Source organism: Triticum urartu, chromosome 2 (genome assembly GCF_003073215.2).
Source record: "Triticum urartu cultivar G1812 chromosome 2, Tu2.1, whole genome shotgun sequence".
Taxonomy (NCBI): Eukaryota; Viridiplantae; Streptophyta; class Magnoliopsida; order Poales; family Poaceae; genus Triticum; species Triticum urartu.
In genome coordinates this window covers 190,520,439-190,535,437 of record NC_053023.1, presented here as the reverse complement: position 1 = coordinate 190,535,437, position 14,999 = coordinate 190,520,439, and positions in this window count along the sequence as shown.

Here is a 14,999-nt window from a genome sequence, read left to right as displayed (position 1 = left end):
GTGGGGGGGGTTATAGCCCGGGGTGGGCCGGCTGGGCTAGGTGGGTTGGCCCAGTTGGGCCACGGCCTAGGGAGGGGGGGGGCTTTTCTCTTCTTCTTTTTTTTTGTTGCTTTGACCTTTTTCGTATTTTCTTTCTTTTATTTATTTTCTCTTGTGTCTCAATTCAGTTTAAAATATTTATGTGTTTTATAAAACTGGGTCTCCTACACCACAATTATCTATGTAATATTTAGTACAAACCGAACATTTTTATTTCAATGTTTGAAAACTTTTATTATTTACCAAAGTTTGAATTTGAATTTTGGTCCGGTTTTGATCTAACGACCGATTAGCAACAGTAACGTAGGTAACGTGGCTCCATTAGCGTGGGATTACTGTAGCTTAATTACTCGGGCGTTACATCTTTGGTCCATTTAAATCGAGGGAAGTTCACATGGTGAAATTCTCTTTATAACATATAAAATTCTCCTACTATTATCGGGGAGCTATTATAAATATTCCCATAATTTGGAATTCACCTCAACACACTTGCAAAACATTCCATGCCTTTGTTATCTTAATTCTTGGTCTCCAACTTTTCCCATAAATTCTTTCATCACTTTCTGAAGCTCCACGAAAAATCTCAACATCTTGGCCACTCCTAAACCTTGTCCTAATTCAAACCATTTGAACTAAATTCAAATGAGTTTAAATTTAAATCTTACAATCTTGCCCACTCCAATTTTCTTGGACCGAGCACACTTTTGTGAGTCCGGAAAAATTATCCGCGTGTCCAACTTCTTCCCCTAACCTCCCTTTCTTTCTTTCTTATCTCTATTTTGTTTTTATTTTTCTTTAGAGTGAGAGAGAGAGAGAGAAGAGAGCCCAGTGCAGCTGGCCACTTGGACCTCCACCCAGACCGGCTCATCTTGCTTCATGGCCCAAGGCCCACCTGGCCCTGCCTATCTTACCCTAGGCCGACTCCCACTCCTGTCGATCTCTCCCTCTCCCTTCCTCCAGCGCCGCCTCCTGCCGATTCCCTTCATCTCTCTCTCGATCCCAGCTTGCTCCAGCCACCCCACAGCAGAGCACCACGAGCGCCGCCTCCTGTCGCGAGCCCCTTCGTGCCGCCTCCTCACCCTCCCTTGCCTTTGCCACGCCGGCCTGCGACGTCGCCGCCAAGCTCCACCAGGACCACGCCGGCCTCTCCTCCTTCCACACCGCGCCTCTGCCTCCGGCCGCCGCCAGCGAGTAGCTCCGCCGGAGCCATGCCCCTTCGTCGGACTGCCTGCTTCGCCTCCCCGTGCTCCAGTCGCGCCGACGTCCGGGGTTCCAAGTCCACTACCCCTCCCTCTCGGCCAAGTGCTCTCTCTCTCTGGTCGTACAGGAGGCCGCCACCGCCAAGTTCTTCTGGGCGTGCCGCTACCTGGACCTGCCGCCGTCGGTGACCATCGACGCGCCGCCGCGGCCCTCCTCTGCTTCAGCTCCTTCAATAGAGCTTCGAGTCACTACCGACGTGCCTCCTCATCGTCGCCTTGCGACTGCCGGACCCCGAGTTCGCCTTCCTCACCGCCACCACGTCGTGGCCGATTTTGTTGCTTCACTGTCGAGCATGAGTTGCCTTGCTGCTGCCACCAGAGGCCCTTTCGTCATGCTTTGTTTTGGGTCGGTCAGAACGAGATGCCAAGTACCACAACATCGAGATGCAACAAGTACCTCTACCGATGACCCGAATGTCTACGAACCATGTACGACTACCGTCGCCGAAGGCCGTCGAGTGAACGTCTACCCACACCGTGTCTTTGACCAAGTTCGATGACGACCTCCGAAGAACTCGGATTCTCCAAGTTCCACTACCGTCGCCTCCGGAAACCTCGGATGCGTCAAGTACCTCTCTAAAAACGAATGTGTACCACTACTCCCATGACTACCGTGAACGTATACTTCCACTACATCGCGAGAACGTCTACTTCCACTATGAACTCGACCGATTCCGAAAATGCACGCTTCGAAGGTATACCGCCGAGACGATGACCCGTGGACGAATGTTGTGTGATGTATGAGATGAACCCCGTGTTTGCACCATGCTCGGTTGTTTCGTGCACGTCCCTCGTTTGCCATGCCACCCACACATGGGGCACCCGGTATCCGGGATCACTCCCCGTCACTCTTGCATGTTTCGCACATCCACCTTCTTTTGCACCGACATCTCGATGAGTTGTCGGATCATCAGAATGTTGTTGTGGCATCATTTCCATTGTCGTTGCCATGGCACCCTTTTCTTTCTGCCGCGGGGACAAATGCTTCATAACATGCTCATGCCAACTTTCCTAAATTGCATAAACCATGCTTTTGTCATCCGCATCATGATAACAACATTTAAATTGTTGTTTGCTTAAAAAATTCTAGATATGCACATGTGGATTTTCCGGAATGGTTGCTGTTATTTCCAGCCTCATTTAAACTTGCCTAAATAGTTAATTTACTTATGACTCGCCTCTTGCCATGTTAACCAACATTTAATATTGTTGAGTACCTAACCGGGAGTGAACTAAATAAATGAATGTGGTGTTTCGTCAACATGTATCTTGTTACATGTTGAGCTCCACTTAACTTGTAGTTTTTTTGGTGCACTTTGCCATGCCATGCATATTTAAACTGGACATGCATCATCCTTGGTTGTGCATCATGCCATGTTTATGCTTGTTGGTTTACCATGTTTGCTTCTATCCGGTTGTTGCTTCTTCTTGATAGTTCCGGTAATGTTGCGTTTGTGAGGATCCGTTCGACTATGTTGGTTCGTCTACTTCATGGTTTCAGTCTTCTTCCTAGCGGGATTGCAGGCAAGATGACCATTACCCTCGATATCACTTCTATCTTTGCTTGCTAGTTGTTCGTTCTATCGCTATGTCGCGCTACCTACCACTTGTTTTTCATGCCTCCCATATTGCCATGTCAAGCCTCTAACCCACCTTCCTAGCAAACCATTGTTTGGCTATGTTACCGCTTTTGCTCAGCCCACTTATAGCGTTGTTAGCTGCAGGTGAAGTTGAAGATTGCTCCATGTTGGAACATGTTTATGTTGGCATATCATAATATCTCTTATTTTAATTAATGCATCTATATACTTGGTAAAGGGTGGAAGGCTCGGCCTTATGCCTGGTGTTTTGTTCCACTCTTGCCACCCTAGTTTCCGTCATACCGGTGTTATGTTCCTTGATTTTGCGTTCCTAACGCGGTTGGGGTTATGGGACCCCCTTGATAGTTCGCTTTGAATAAAACTCCTCAAGCAAGGCCCAACCTTGGTTTTAACATTTGCCACCTATACCTTTTCCCTTGGGAGTCGCGCTCCTGAGGGTTATCTTTATTTTAACCCCCCCGGGCCAGTGCTCCTCTGAGTGTTGGTCCAACCTAGAGCCACTTTTGGTGCCACCCCTTCACCCTGGGTCTTCAGTTGCCGTACATAGTGTTCATCCGACGTGCCCTGAGAATGAGATATGTGCAGCTCCTATCGGGATTTGTCGGCACATTCGGGCGGTCTTGCTGGTCTTGTTTTACCATTGTCGAAATGTCTTGTAACCGGGATTCCGAGTCTGATCGGGTCGTTCCGGGAGAAGGAATATCCTTCGTTGATCGTGAGAGCTTGTGATGGGCTAAGTTGGGACACCCCTGCAGGGTATAAACTTTCGAGAGTCGTGCCCGCGGTTATGTGGCAGATGGGAATTTTTTAATATCCGGTTGTACAGAACTTGACACTTGACTTAATTAAAATGAATCAACCGCGTGTGTAGCCGTGACGGTCCCTTTTCGGCGGAGTCCGGGAAGTGAACACGGTTTGGGTTATGTATGAATGTAAGTAGTTTCAAGATCACTTCTTGATCACTTGTAGTTTCATGACTGTTGCATAGTTTCTCATCTTACTCTTGTACTCGTATGTTAGCCACCATTTTTGCTTAGCGCTTGCTGCAGCTCCACCTCATTACCACTTCCTACCCATAAGCTTAAATAGTCTTGATCGCGAGGGTTTTGAGATTGTTGAGTCCTCGTGACTCACGGATACTTCCAAATCAGTTGTAGGTGCCGATGATACCAGTGCAGGTGACACAACCGAGCTCATGTGGGAGTTCGATGAAGACCTTGGTTGTTATTATGTGTCTTTTCCGAATGATCAGTAGTGGTGCCCAGTTGGGACGATCGGGGATCTAGCATTTGGGGTTGTCTTCTTTTCTTTTGGATCCGTAGTCGGACCTTGATTGTACTCTGGATGATGTATGTTTAACTTGTTATTTGTGTGATGTGGCGATTGTAATCCAACTATTTATTCCTTTCTTATTCAATACATGGGATTGTGTGAAGATTACCCCTCTTGCAACAAAACCACAATGCAGTTATGCCTCTATGTCGTGCCTCGACAAGTGGGAGATATAGCCGCATCATGGGCGTTACAATCCTGCCTTATTGGCTTATCATATTATTGATCACTTGGGGGCTTCCTGCTCATTGATCATAGCTACGACTACCCTAATGATTCGGCTTGTATGCCTTGATTGTAAATAGCTTGGGGGTTTTCTGCTCAAGTTGAATTGTTACCAAAGAGAACTTGCTATAATGTGTAGTTCAAACATAGGTAACCTGCCTTGATGGCTTGTTAAAAATTACTTGGGGGCTTCCTGCTCATTGAGCATAGCTATGACTACCCTATTGGTCCGGCTTATACGCCTGGATTGAATAATTACTTGGGGGCTTCTTGTTTAATAAAACATAGGTTTTTTCCCCTTGTAGTAATAGGCTTGGACGCCAGACGTATTCACCAAAAATCCGGGTTATCCTGCCTTTGTATGCTTGCCACTCCGACCAGGTAATCCTGGAATGACTCGCCGTACTCTTGATAGTCAATCTTATAAAGACCCTGAACTGTCAAAGTTAGAACGGTGATTGGTCATGTGAGGCCCGGCTTATAGGTTTGAATTAAGAATTAACTCAGTGGTTGTGCGGCCCGTTGAATAGCACTAGATATTGAGGCTTGGCAGCCTATGAAGGCCTTGATTTTTCTGATGTGTTATTGTTTTGAACACTTTTTGAGGTTCATCGTTTGTACCATATTGATATATGGTTTGAAATTAATTTAGGCCATGTCGCCTTGATCCTTATGATTCACATGTGAATTTATCTAGAGTTTTTGATAACCCGGACTGGCTTTGGATGATAAGTCGCCAGTATGATTTGATTATATGCTTGGAGCTCTGCACTCTAAGTCTTTGGGATGTTACCCTTGCTGCATATGGCGTTGTGAGGCGGTAGTATGAATAAATTGCACAGGGCGTTGCGCTCTAAATCGTTGGGTTGTTACCCTTACTACATATGGTGTTGTAAGCCGACAGTATGAACCGATTTCACAGGCCATGTAGCCTTGATTATATGACTCATCATTGAGCATCTTTGGGTTTGATAACCCGCCCTGATAGCACACTTTAAGTCGCCAGGGTATTTTGCCTTGAGCAATCAAAATGATGATATTTCTTGATTCTGGGTTGATACTGGCCCCGCATTATAATTATCAAGGCATCACCATAGTATTAATCTACAGGTATGTCTTTCAATAAGGGTATGAATATTTTGAGTTTGATAACCCGTCCTGGCTTTGGATGTTAAGTCGCCAGTATATTTTGGATTGCGCCATTGGAATCATGCGCTTATAAATCATTGGATTGTTACCCTTATTGGATATGGCGATGTAAGCTGGCAATATGAGCCAATTCTATAGGTATGTTTTCCTGGTTATATAAATATGTGAGGTTTGATAACCCGCCCTGGCTTTTGACTTTAAGTTGCCAGTATGTTTAGGCTCGAATGGCCTTAATTCTAGTCTTTTCCATAATTGCATAAGACTATATTATGTTTGGGTTGTTACCCGCCCTGGCTTTGACGTTAAGTCGCCAGGGCATATGTTGTTAAAAATTTATGTAGGACATGCAGAGTTTTACACATAAGAATACTGCTATTGCCCCTATGAATCATTGCATTTAAGCCCATCACCTGGCCATCTGAAGATATTGTCGGGTTATCCAGCTCCAGGTTATATTGCTCCATATTGAGTTTATTGAGGCTATAAGCCGTCGGGTTGCATTCCGGAGTACAATGGTTTATTAAGTCGCCATCAGCCAAGAGCCGCCGGGTATTTAACTCTGGATTTACTTATCAACAGATAAGGTATTCAAATCTTTAATAGCCAAACTTGGATGGATTTTCATTATGGTATTGAATGATTGAGGTTTTCATACCGGATTATATTATTCAAATCTTGAAGACCAACATGGTTGGATTTTTATTATGATTATCAATAACCAATATTATGATTGAGGTTTTGAAAAGCCACTTCAGAGCAATGGCTATTATTTCTTCATCCAAGAGTACCGGTTTACAAAAGAGAGCATGGTTCAATATTGATATGCAAGAGTTTCAGCAATATTATCTGGACAATGGATATGATTTTATTTACAATGGAAGGAATAGTCCCGAGTCGCTGCAGACACACGACCCGGCACTTGGGGGCTACATTATTGAAATCATGATTATGTCAAATATGGAAGTCCCATGTCGCTGCAAGCATGCACCATGACACTTGGGGCTAATGCAAGGTTATTTTTAACTTGCCTTATTGAATACCCGACTCATCACATCGTAATGAGCCGGCCCTTGGGGGCTACTAATTGCTCCTGTCAAAAATTTCAAAGCACACAAGCCTTAATCTATTATATTGAAGGGTCCATTGCTCAGTTGGTAGAGCACAAGGCTCTTAACCTTGTGGTCGTGGGTTCAAGCCCTACGATGGAGGCTACATCATATGATGTCATTTTCAATGAAGTATACATAAAGTCCAAGCTCAGTATTGTCTTACTGGGCCGGCCCTTGGGGGCTACACATTGTTGTTCAAGTATACATGGTTATATCTACAAAGTTCTTGCTCTTTATTGCATAATGACCCGGCCCTTGGGGGCTACACTGGTTGAAGTTTTTATGAGCACAAGGCAATTACAAGTCCCAGGTTGCTGCAAGCATGATAACCCGGCACTTGGGGGCTACATATGTGGAATATTCAGTTTTGACTAGTGATTGAGATGAACAACCTGGATTTCTTCAAGGTTGCAACATTTATATTGAAGCAAGTCTTAGGCTGTTACTACGCTCCTGTAACGCCCTCGATGCGGCTATATCTCCTACGTGTCGAAGCACGACTTAGAGGCATAACCGCATTGAAAGCAATGTCGCAAGTAAGGCAATCTTCACAACATCCCATGTAAATAAATAATTAAAGGGGAAGGACATAGTTGGCTTACACTCGCCACGTCAAACAAAGTACATAAATAGCATTACATCATCCAATCACTCATGGCCCGACTACGGTGCCAAAATAAAAGATCAACCCAACATGCGACATGGTCCCGATCGCCCCAACTGGGCACCACTACTGATCATCAGGGAAAGACACATAGTAACGGCGTGAGTCCTCGTCGAACTCCCACTTGAGCTCAAGCGCGTCATCTGGAATGGAGTCGTCTGGCCCTGCATCTGGTTTGGAAGTAATCTGTGAGCCACAGGGACTCAGCAATCTCGCAGCCTCGCGGTCAAGACTATTTAAGCTTATAGGTAAGGCAAGGTAATAAGTGGAGCTGCAGCAAGCGACTAGCATATATGGTGGCTAACCTATTCGCAAATGAGAGCGAGAAGAGAAAGCAAAGCGCGATCGAATAACTAGAGAACAACCTGCGGCAAACATTACTCCAACACCGTGTTCACTTCCCGGACTCCGCCGAGAAGAGACCATCACGGTAACACACACAGTTGATTCATTTTAGTTAAATTAAGGTTCAAGTTATCTACAACCGGATATTAACAAATTCCAATCTGCCCATAATCGCGGGCACGGCTTTCGAAAGTTCAAATCCCTGCAGGGGAGTCCCAACTTAGCCCATGACAAGCTCTCACTGTCAACGAAGGATATACCTTCTTCCGAGACATTCCGATCAGACTCGGTATCCCGGTTCTACAAGACAACCCGACAAGTTAAAACCAATCCAGCAACACCGCCCGAATGTGCCGACAAATCCCGATAGGAGCTGCACATATCTCGTTCTCAGGGCACACTCAGATGAGACATCCTACGAGTAAAACCAAACCTCAAGTTGCCCCGAGGTGGCCCCGTAGTCTACTCAGTCGGACCAACACTCAGAGGAGCACTGGCCCGGGGGGGTTTAAATAAGATGACCCTCGGGCTCCGGAAACCCAAGGGAAAAAGAGGCTAGGTGGCAAATGGTAAAACCAAGGTTGGGTATTGATGGAGAAGTTTTATTCAAGGCGATTTGTCAAGGGGTTCCCATTATTACCCAACCGCGTAAGGAACGCAAAATCCGGGAACATAACACCGATATGACGGAAACTAGGGCAGCAAGAGTGGAACAAAACACTAGGCAAAAGGCCGAGCCTTCCACCCTTTACCAAGTATATAGATGCATTAAGATAACAAGATAATATAATGATATCCCAACAAGAAAATAATGTTCCAACAAGGAATGGTCTCCAATCTTCACCTGCAACTAGCAACGCTATAAGAGGGGCTGAGCAAAGCGGTAACATAGCCAATCAACGGTTTGTTAGGACATGGTGGGTTAGAGGTTTGAGATGGCAATTTGGGAGGCATGATAATCAAGTGGTAGGCATCGTATCATAGGCATAGCAAAAGAGCGAGCATCTAGCAAAGCAAAGATAGAAGTGATTTTGAGGGTTTGATCATCTTGCCTGCAAAGTTGTCAGAGTTGACTGGATCCTCGAAAGCAAACTCAACGGGCTCCTCGTTAGCGAACTCGTCTCCCGGCTCTATCCAAACAAGACAAACAAGCAAAAGGACACAATCAACCACGTGCAAAGCTCAAACAACATGATGCAAACATGGTATATGCTATGCGGGATGCGATATGTGATGCATATGCAAGATTTGACAAGGAATGAATGAACCTGCCCTCAACTTGGAAATCCAAGTGTGCCACTGGAAAGGTGAAATGATTTTGCTTGAAAACGATATAAAAGAATGCCGGAATCGGAGACACGGTTTGGAAATGGCAGGCAAAAGAAATATGACACCGGTCTGCGATAAACAGCAAGTAGGCATCTAAATGCAACAAGTTAAACATGCTACAGAACCCAAACATGGCAAGAAAATACATGGCAGGGATCCATTCATGAAGCTTAACAAAAGATGAACACTGAGCTACGGCCAATTTATTCATTAACAGGTTCAAACAAGCATGGCAAAAGTGCAATTGGTAAACAGATTTCAGACTTAGTGAAATTAACACTTGTCTGGAATTTCAGATCAGATAGCACACTTTGGAGCATGAAAACTATATGCTACAGGGCCTGAACATGGCAAAGTAAAAGCATGGAATGGAGCTACTCAAAGAGCTTAACAAAAGTTCCTTAGTGACCTTGAGCCAAAAGGGATCAGAAAATATAATTGCAAGCATGGGAACATGGCAAAAACTTAAACAGATCACAGACTTAGAGAAAAACTGGAGCATGCAAATCAGATATCAAGTAGGCATGTTTACAAGCTCGATGCACTCACTACAGAGCAAGGCATGACAATCTAAGCATACACCCATCAAGAATACACATTATACAAGCTAGACATGGCAAGAACAATAACATAGCATGCACGGATCAACTACAACATCCTCGGCAAAATCGCTAACAAGTAGACAATCTACCCAGATTCACGAAATAGTAAAAGTAGAGCTCGATTGACTCAAGCTAGGGAGCTCCATAATTGCAAACAAAGAGATGGATGGATAGAGCACTACAAGATTAACAAACCATCCTTACTGATCATACTCAAAAGAGGCACGGATCACTAGGAAACAACATGAACATATGGCATATTGATCAAAACAGTCCAAGGACTTAGTGGAATTGCTAAGTCCCTGAAATCAGCATTAACGAATGCACCACTTTGCAAGCTTGTGCTAGTCACCACACACATCACAAAAATACATGGATGGCACCTCTAGAAAGATGACAAAGCATATAACAAAACATATATAGAGCTCAGGGGCATATCATGCACACATTAATCATGGGCAAAATGACAAATAACTAACTGGAGCAGCAGATCTGACAATTAACTCAAATAGCATTCTTCCAACAGCATTTCGGGCCTCAAGATGAACTCAAATGAAATTGATGCAATGAGATAAAACGATGTGCTCTCTAAGGCGAACATTTTGATATGCTATATGCCCAAAATGGATCTACGGATGCAGAGATACGACACGATGAACAAGGGCATTTGAATCTGGAAATCGGGGACTTAGAAGAAATTACCACCTCCAGATCTAGGGTTACTGTTCACCAACGAGATCTACTGTTCACTGGCGAGATCCGAGGCCGCCGGCGAGAAGTTGGAGCTCCGGCGAGGTGGATGGGCGCGGGGGCGGCCTGATCCGTCCCGAGCGGCGAGGGGCACCGCGGCCGCCACATGGCGCGCAACGATAGGTCCGGGCGAGCGGCGGACAGTGTCCGGCCGGCACGGACGTGTCTGGCGCGGCGCGGTAGACTTTTTAGGGTTTGAGACGAGGGGAATCCGGGATCTCGGAGGAGGGGCTATTTATAGGCATAGAGGGAGCTAGGAGTGTCCAAATGAGGTGCGGTTTTCGGCCACGCGATCGTGATCGAACGCTCTAGATGATGGAGAGAGTTTTGGTGGGTTTTGGGCCAAAATGGAGGGGTGTTGGGCTGCAACACACACGAGGCCTTCTCGGTCCCTCGGTTAACCGTTGGAGCATCAAACGAAGTCCAAATGGTACGAAACTTGACAGGCGGTCTACCGATAGTAAACCAAGGCCGTTTGGCAAGTCTCGGTCCAATCCGGAAATTTTTAACCCCCACACACGAAAGAAAGGTAGAAATGACCACCGGAGGAGAACGGAGCGCCGGAATGCAAAACGGACAACGGGGAAAATGCTCGGATGCATGAGACGAACACGTATGCAAATGCAATGCACATGATGACATGATATGAGATGCATGACAACAACAACAACACATGGAGACAAAAACCCGAGAAAATAAAATAACTTAGCGCCGGAAACGGCAAGAGTTGGATTACATATTAGGTAAATTACATCTGGGGTGTTACAGCTCCCTTCTTAAGACTTGGGGGGCTACAAGTGATATGCATATAAGGGAGGTACACTTTCAAGCTTGATGTTAACAACAATTATGACCCAGTGCCATCAATATTTACAAACTGGCAATTTTGGCAATGATAAACCGGCAAGTTCTACATATTCAAGCCGGCTGGAAATCTGATGAGTATTTCAAAACCAATATTTTTGTTAAGCATTGGGAGCTAAATCAAATGAATTATTCTTCACAATATTTCTGTGAGAAACCAATGTCAGCAAATTGATTACGAAGCTAGTCTATTGACCCGAACTTTCCAGAAGAAGGAAATGACAAGGACTTAAGGATAATCAGGTGCCGGTTCAGAAAAACTTTTAACCCGGAGCACAGCCTTTCAAATTTGTTCTTGTGTTTATTTTACAGGATCAGTTTAACATGGATAAATTCAAATTAAACTAGGAGCTAATGTCGGGGATATACCCCATGGTATGACCCGGGCAGAGATATTACCCGGCTGGGACTTGGCGTTTCATCGGTAACCCGTCCGAAGACTGGTGACTCACTGATGACCTGGCCGAGCCTTGGTGACTCATTGGTGACCCGGCCGGTGGTTCAGACGATCGACAAGGCCCAAGGCCCAGAAGGCGGCTTATGATAAGACCGGCTCAAGGTGCGTGTCCGGTGGGCCGGCTTAAGAGGAAAGCATAAGAAATATTCCCTTACAAAGGAAGGAAGACCAGGACTCCACTTGTAATTAGGGATGAAAATGGAACGGAAACGGACAGAACTAAGTGCTACCATATTTGTTTTCATATTTTTTTGCAAAAGCGGAAACGAATAGAGAAACCCCAGAAATGAATACGGAAATAGATACTATCGGAAACGGACACAGAGCAAATACAAAGCGGATACGGAAACAGAAATAGGCATTGATCGGAACTTACAAAACCCCTTGAATCATAGAGAAATACACACAAAAACAAATAAATTTAATGAGTTATTAACATGGCTACAAAATAATATCATTATGTTAGCAACTTAGCGTAGTATTTTAGTTGTACTGGACAATTGCGTATAGGGTCAAGCTAAGTACATGTGTGGTAGTAGAAGTTGGGCCTCAGATCAATTCTACTAATTGTGTCATTGTGTTCTCTTTGGTGATTGGACTATAAAGTAGCCATAGGTCTATAGTAAAAACAGAAATTCCATATTCACGGAAACGAAAAGTTCCGTTTCCATGCATGTTTCACCGGAAAACACCGTTCCATTTTTGTTTCCGTTTCCGCATAAAAAATTCCATTTTCACTTCCATTTTGCAAATTTCTGTTTTCGTTTTTCACATTTCCTCTCCGTTTCCATCTTTCCTCCGGAAAAACGGAAAATTTCCACTCCATTTTCATCCCTACTTGTAATAGAGTAATTCTAATCCTACTAGGATTCTTCATGTAAGCCACCCCTTCAACATATATAAGGAGGGGTAGGGCACCCCAAGAGGGACAAGTTTGACAAGTTGAACAAGTTAGGGTTAGACAGACAAGTCTATAGCTCTCGAGATAGAGCACCCTTGTAATCATGATCATCATCATCAATATCAATGAAGCAGGATGTAGGCTTTTACCTCCACCGTGAGGGGCCAAACCTGGGTAAAAACCTCGCATCTCTCGTCCCACTCAACCCCTCTCAAGCTACCGCATAGATGCGTTGGCCTCACGACTAAGTCCTCACAATAAGGACATCTGCCGTGACAAATCCACGACATACCTAGTTCAATCTTGTTACCGGCAAGTCTCTTTACTCGTTCCGTAATGCATCATCCCGTAACTAACTCATTGGTCACATTGTTTGCAAGGCTTATCATGACGTGCATTACCAAGAGGGCCCAGAGATACCTCTCCGATACTCGGAGTGACAAATCCTAATCTCGATCTATGCCAACCCAACAAACACCTTCGGAGACACCTTTAGAGCATCTTTATAATAACCCAGTTACGTTATGACGTTTGATAGCACACAAGGTGTTCCTCCGGTATTCGGGATTTGCATGATCTCATGGTCGAAGGAATGTGTATTTGACATTAAGAAAGCAGTAGCAATAAACAGAATGATCATATGCTAAGCTAACAGATGGGTCTTGTCCATCACATCATTCTACTAATGATGTGATCCCGTTATCAAATGACAACTCATGTCTATGGTTAGGAAACTTAACCATCTTTGATTAACGAGCTAGTTTAGTAGAGGCTTACTAGGGACACGATGTTTTGTCTATGTATCCACACATGTATCAAGTTTCCGGTTAATACAATTCTAGCATGAATAATAAACATTTTTCATGATATAAGAAAATATAAATAACAACTTTATTATTGCCTCTAGGGCATATTTCCTTCAGGAACTTGGGTTGTGGTGGTGCCGGCGGGTACCTTTTTCTTTCTTTCCTTTTTGCACTAGCGTTTTTGTTGCGCTTTCCTCCTCTGAGGGTATGTGTATTGCCTCTTTTGATCAATGAATTTGACAGTTCTTTTTTTTAGCCTTGACCATAGAACAATCGTTCTACGGTATTTTCATTAATAATAAAAATAAGTTACAAGAAAGAAAGAAAGAAAGAAAGAAAGAAAGAAATAACCCACATCAACCAATGCCAGTTCTAGGGAAAATAATGTTAATCATATTACAAAAATTGATTTGTCCAGGACTTGAGATGCTCTGCTTTCTCTTCTTTCGCCCGTAGCTGTGCTTCCCATAATCTTTCCTTCAAATAGAATTTCCAGTTGCCCAAATGAGAGGCTGCTACTCTGAAGATTTTGTCATTCCTTACTGACTATATGCTTCAGCAACCCAAAAGAATGATATCAAAGCAATGTCTTTTGGTAACTGGTTCGAAATGAGTGTAATTTCATCAACTGTTGAAATACCTCTAAGTCTACCACGGACAATTGAATCCCAACACAAGAGCGCAAAGGAGCAGTTCCAAAATAGATGTACTTGCGTTTCTTCCACCTTTTCAAAACATAGAATACAATTATAGTCTGGAAGATGTATCTTTCTTCTAGATAGCATGTTTCTGGTGCTAATCCTGTCCCGAAGAAGGAACCATGAGAAGAACTTGTATCTTAGCCTGCAGGAGGTTTTCCACAGATTTTTAAAAATAGCATGTGCTGAACTGTGTCCTGTGATTTCCTTGTACATCTTCATTGATGAGTACTGATTGGTGGTCCAAGAATATTTCTAAATATCCTTATCATCTGAGATCTCCCTGTTGAATTTGACAGTTCTCCTGTCAACCTTTGAAAAAAAATAGATTCGCAAAAAAAAGTTTGATATAAATAAATAAAGGGAATCAGCATCGGCTCCACTTCCACCGGTGCGTCCCCGCCGTGCCATCACCGCATCACGTCCCCGCCGCAACACCATGGTGCTGCCTGCCTGACTCATCGCACACGGCGTGTATCCTCGTTGCTCGTTAGGCCGTGCCTGGCTTGGTTACACTTACCACAACGGACGCCATCCATTTCCACGTTTTCTCGAGTCCCCCATCGCCGACGTGCATCTAACTTTCCTGTCCTAATTGACAAGATGAGTCCGGTAATGCTGGTTGCTGCAACGGTCATGTCGTCCATCCATTCCTTGAAATCCTTCCTCGCGAAATCGCCGGCTAGCAGACGTGCTTGCCGTGCTTTCGGTGTCCATTGCGACATGATCAGCGATGTAGTACGTCATTTGTCAATCCCTCAGCAAGGAAAAAGTTGCAAGTCATTTGTCAAATAATCATACCCGTACGTACTGTCACACGGATCAGAACAGATGATGGCATGATGCTACTGCTGCTAAATCGCTATTTG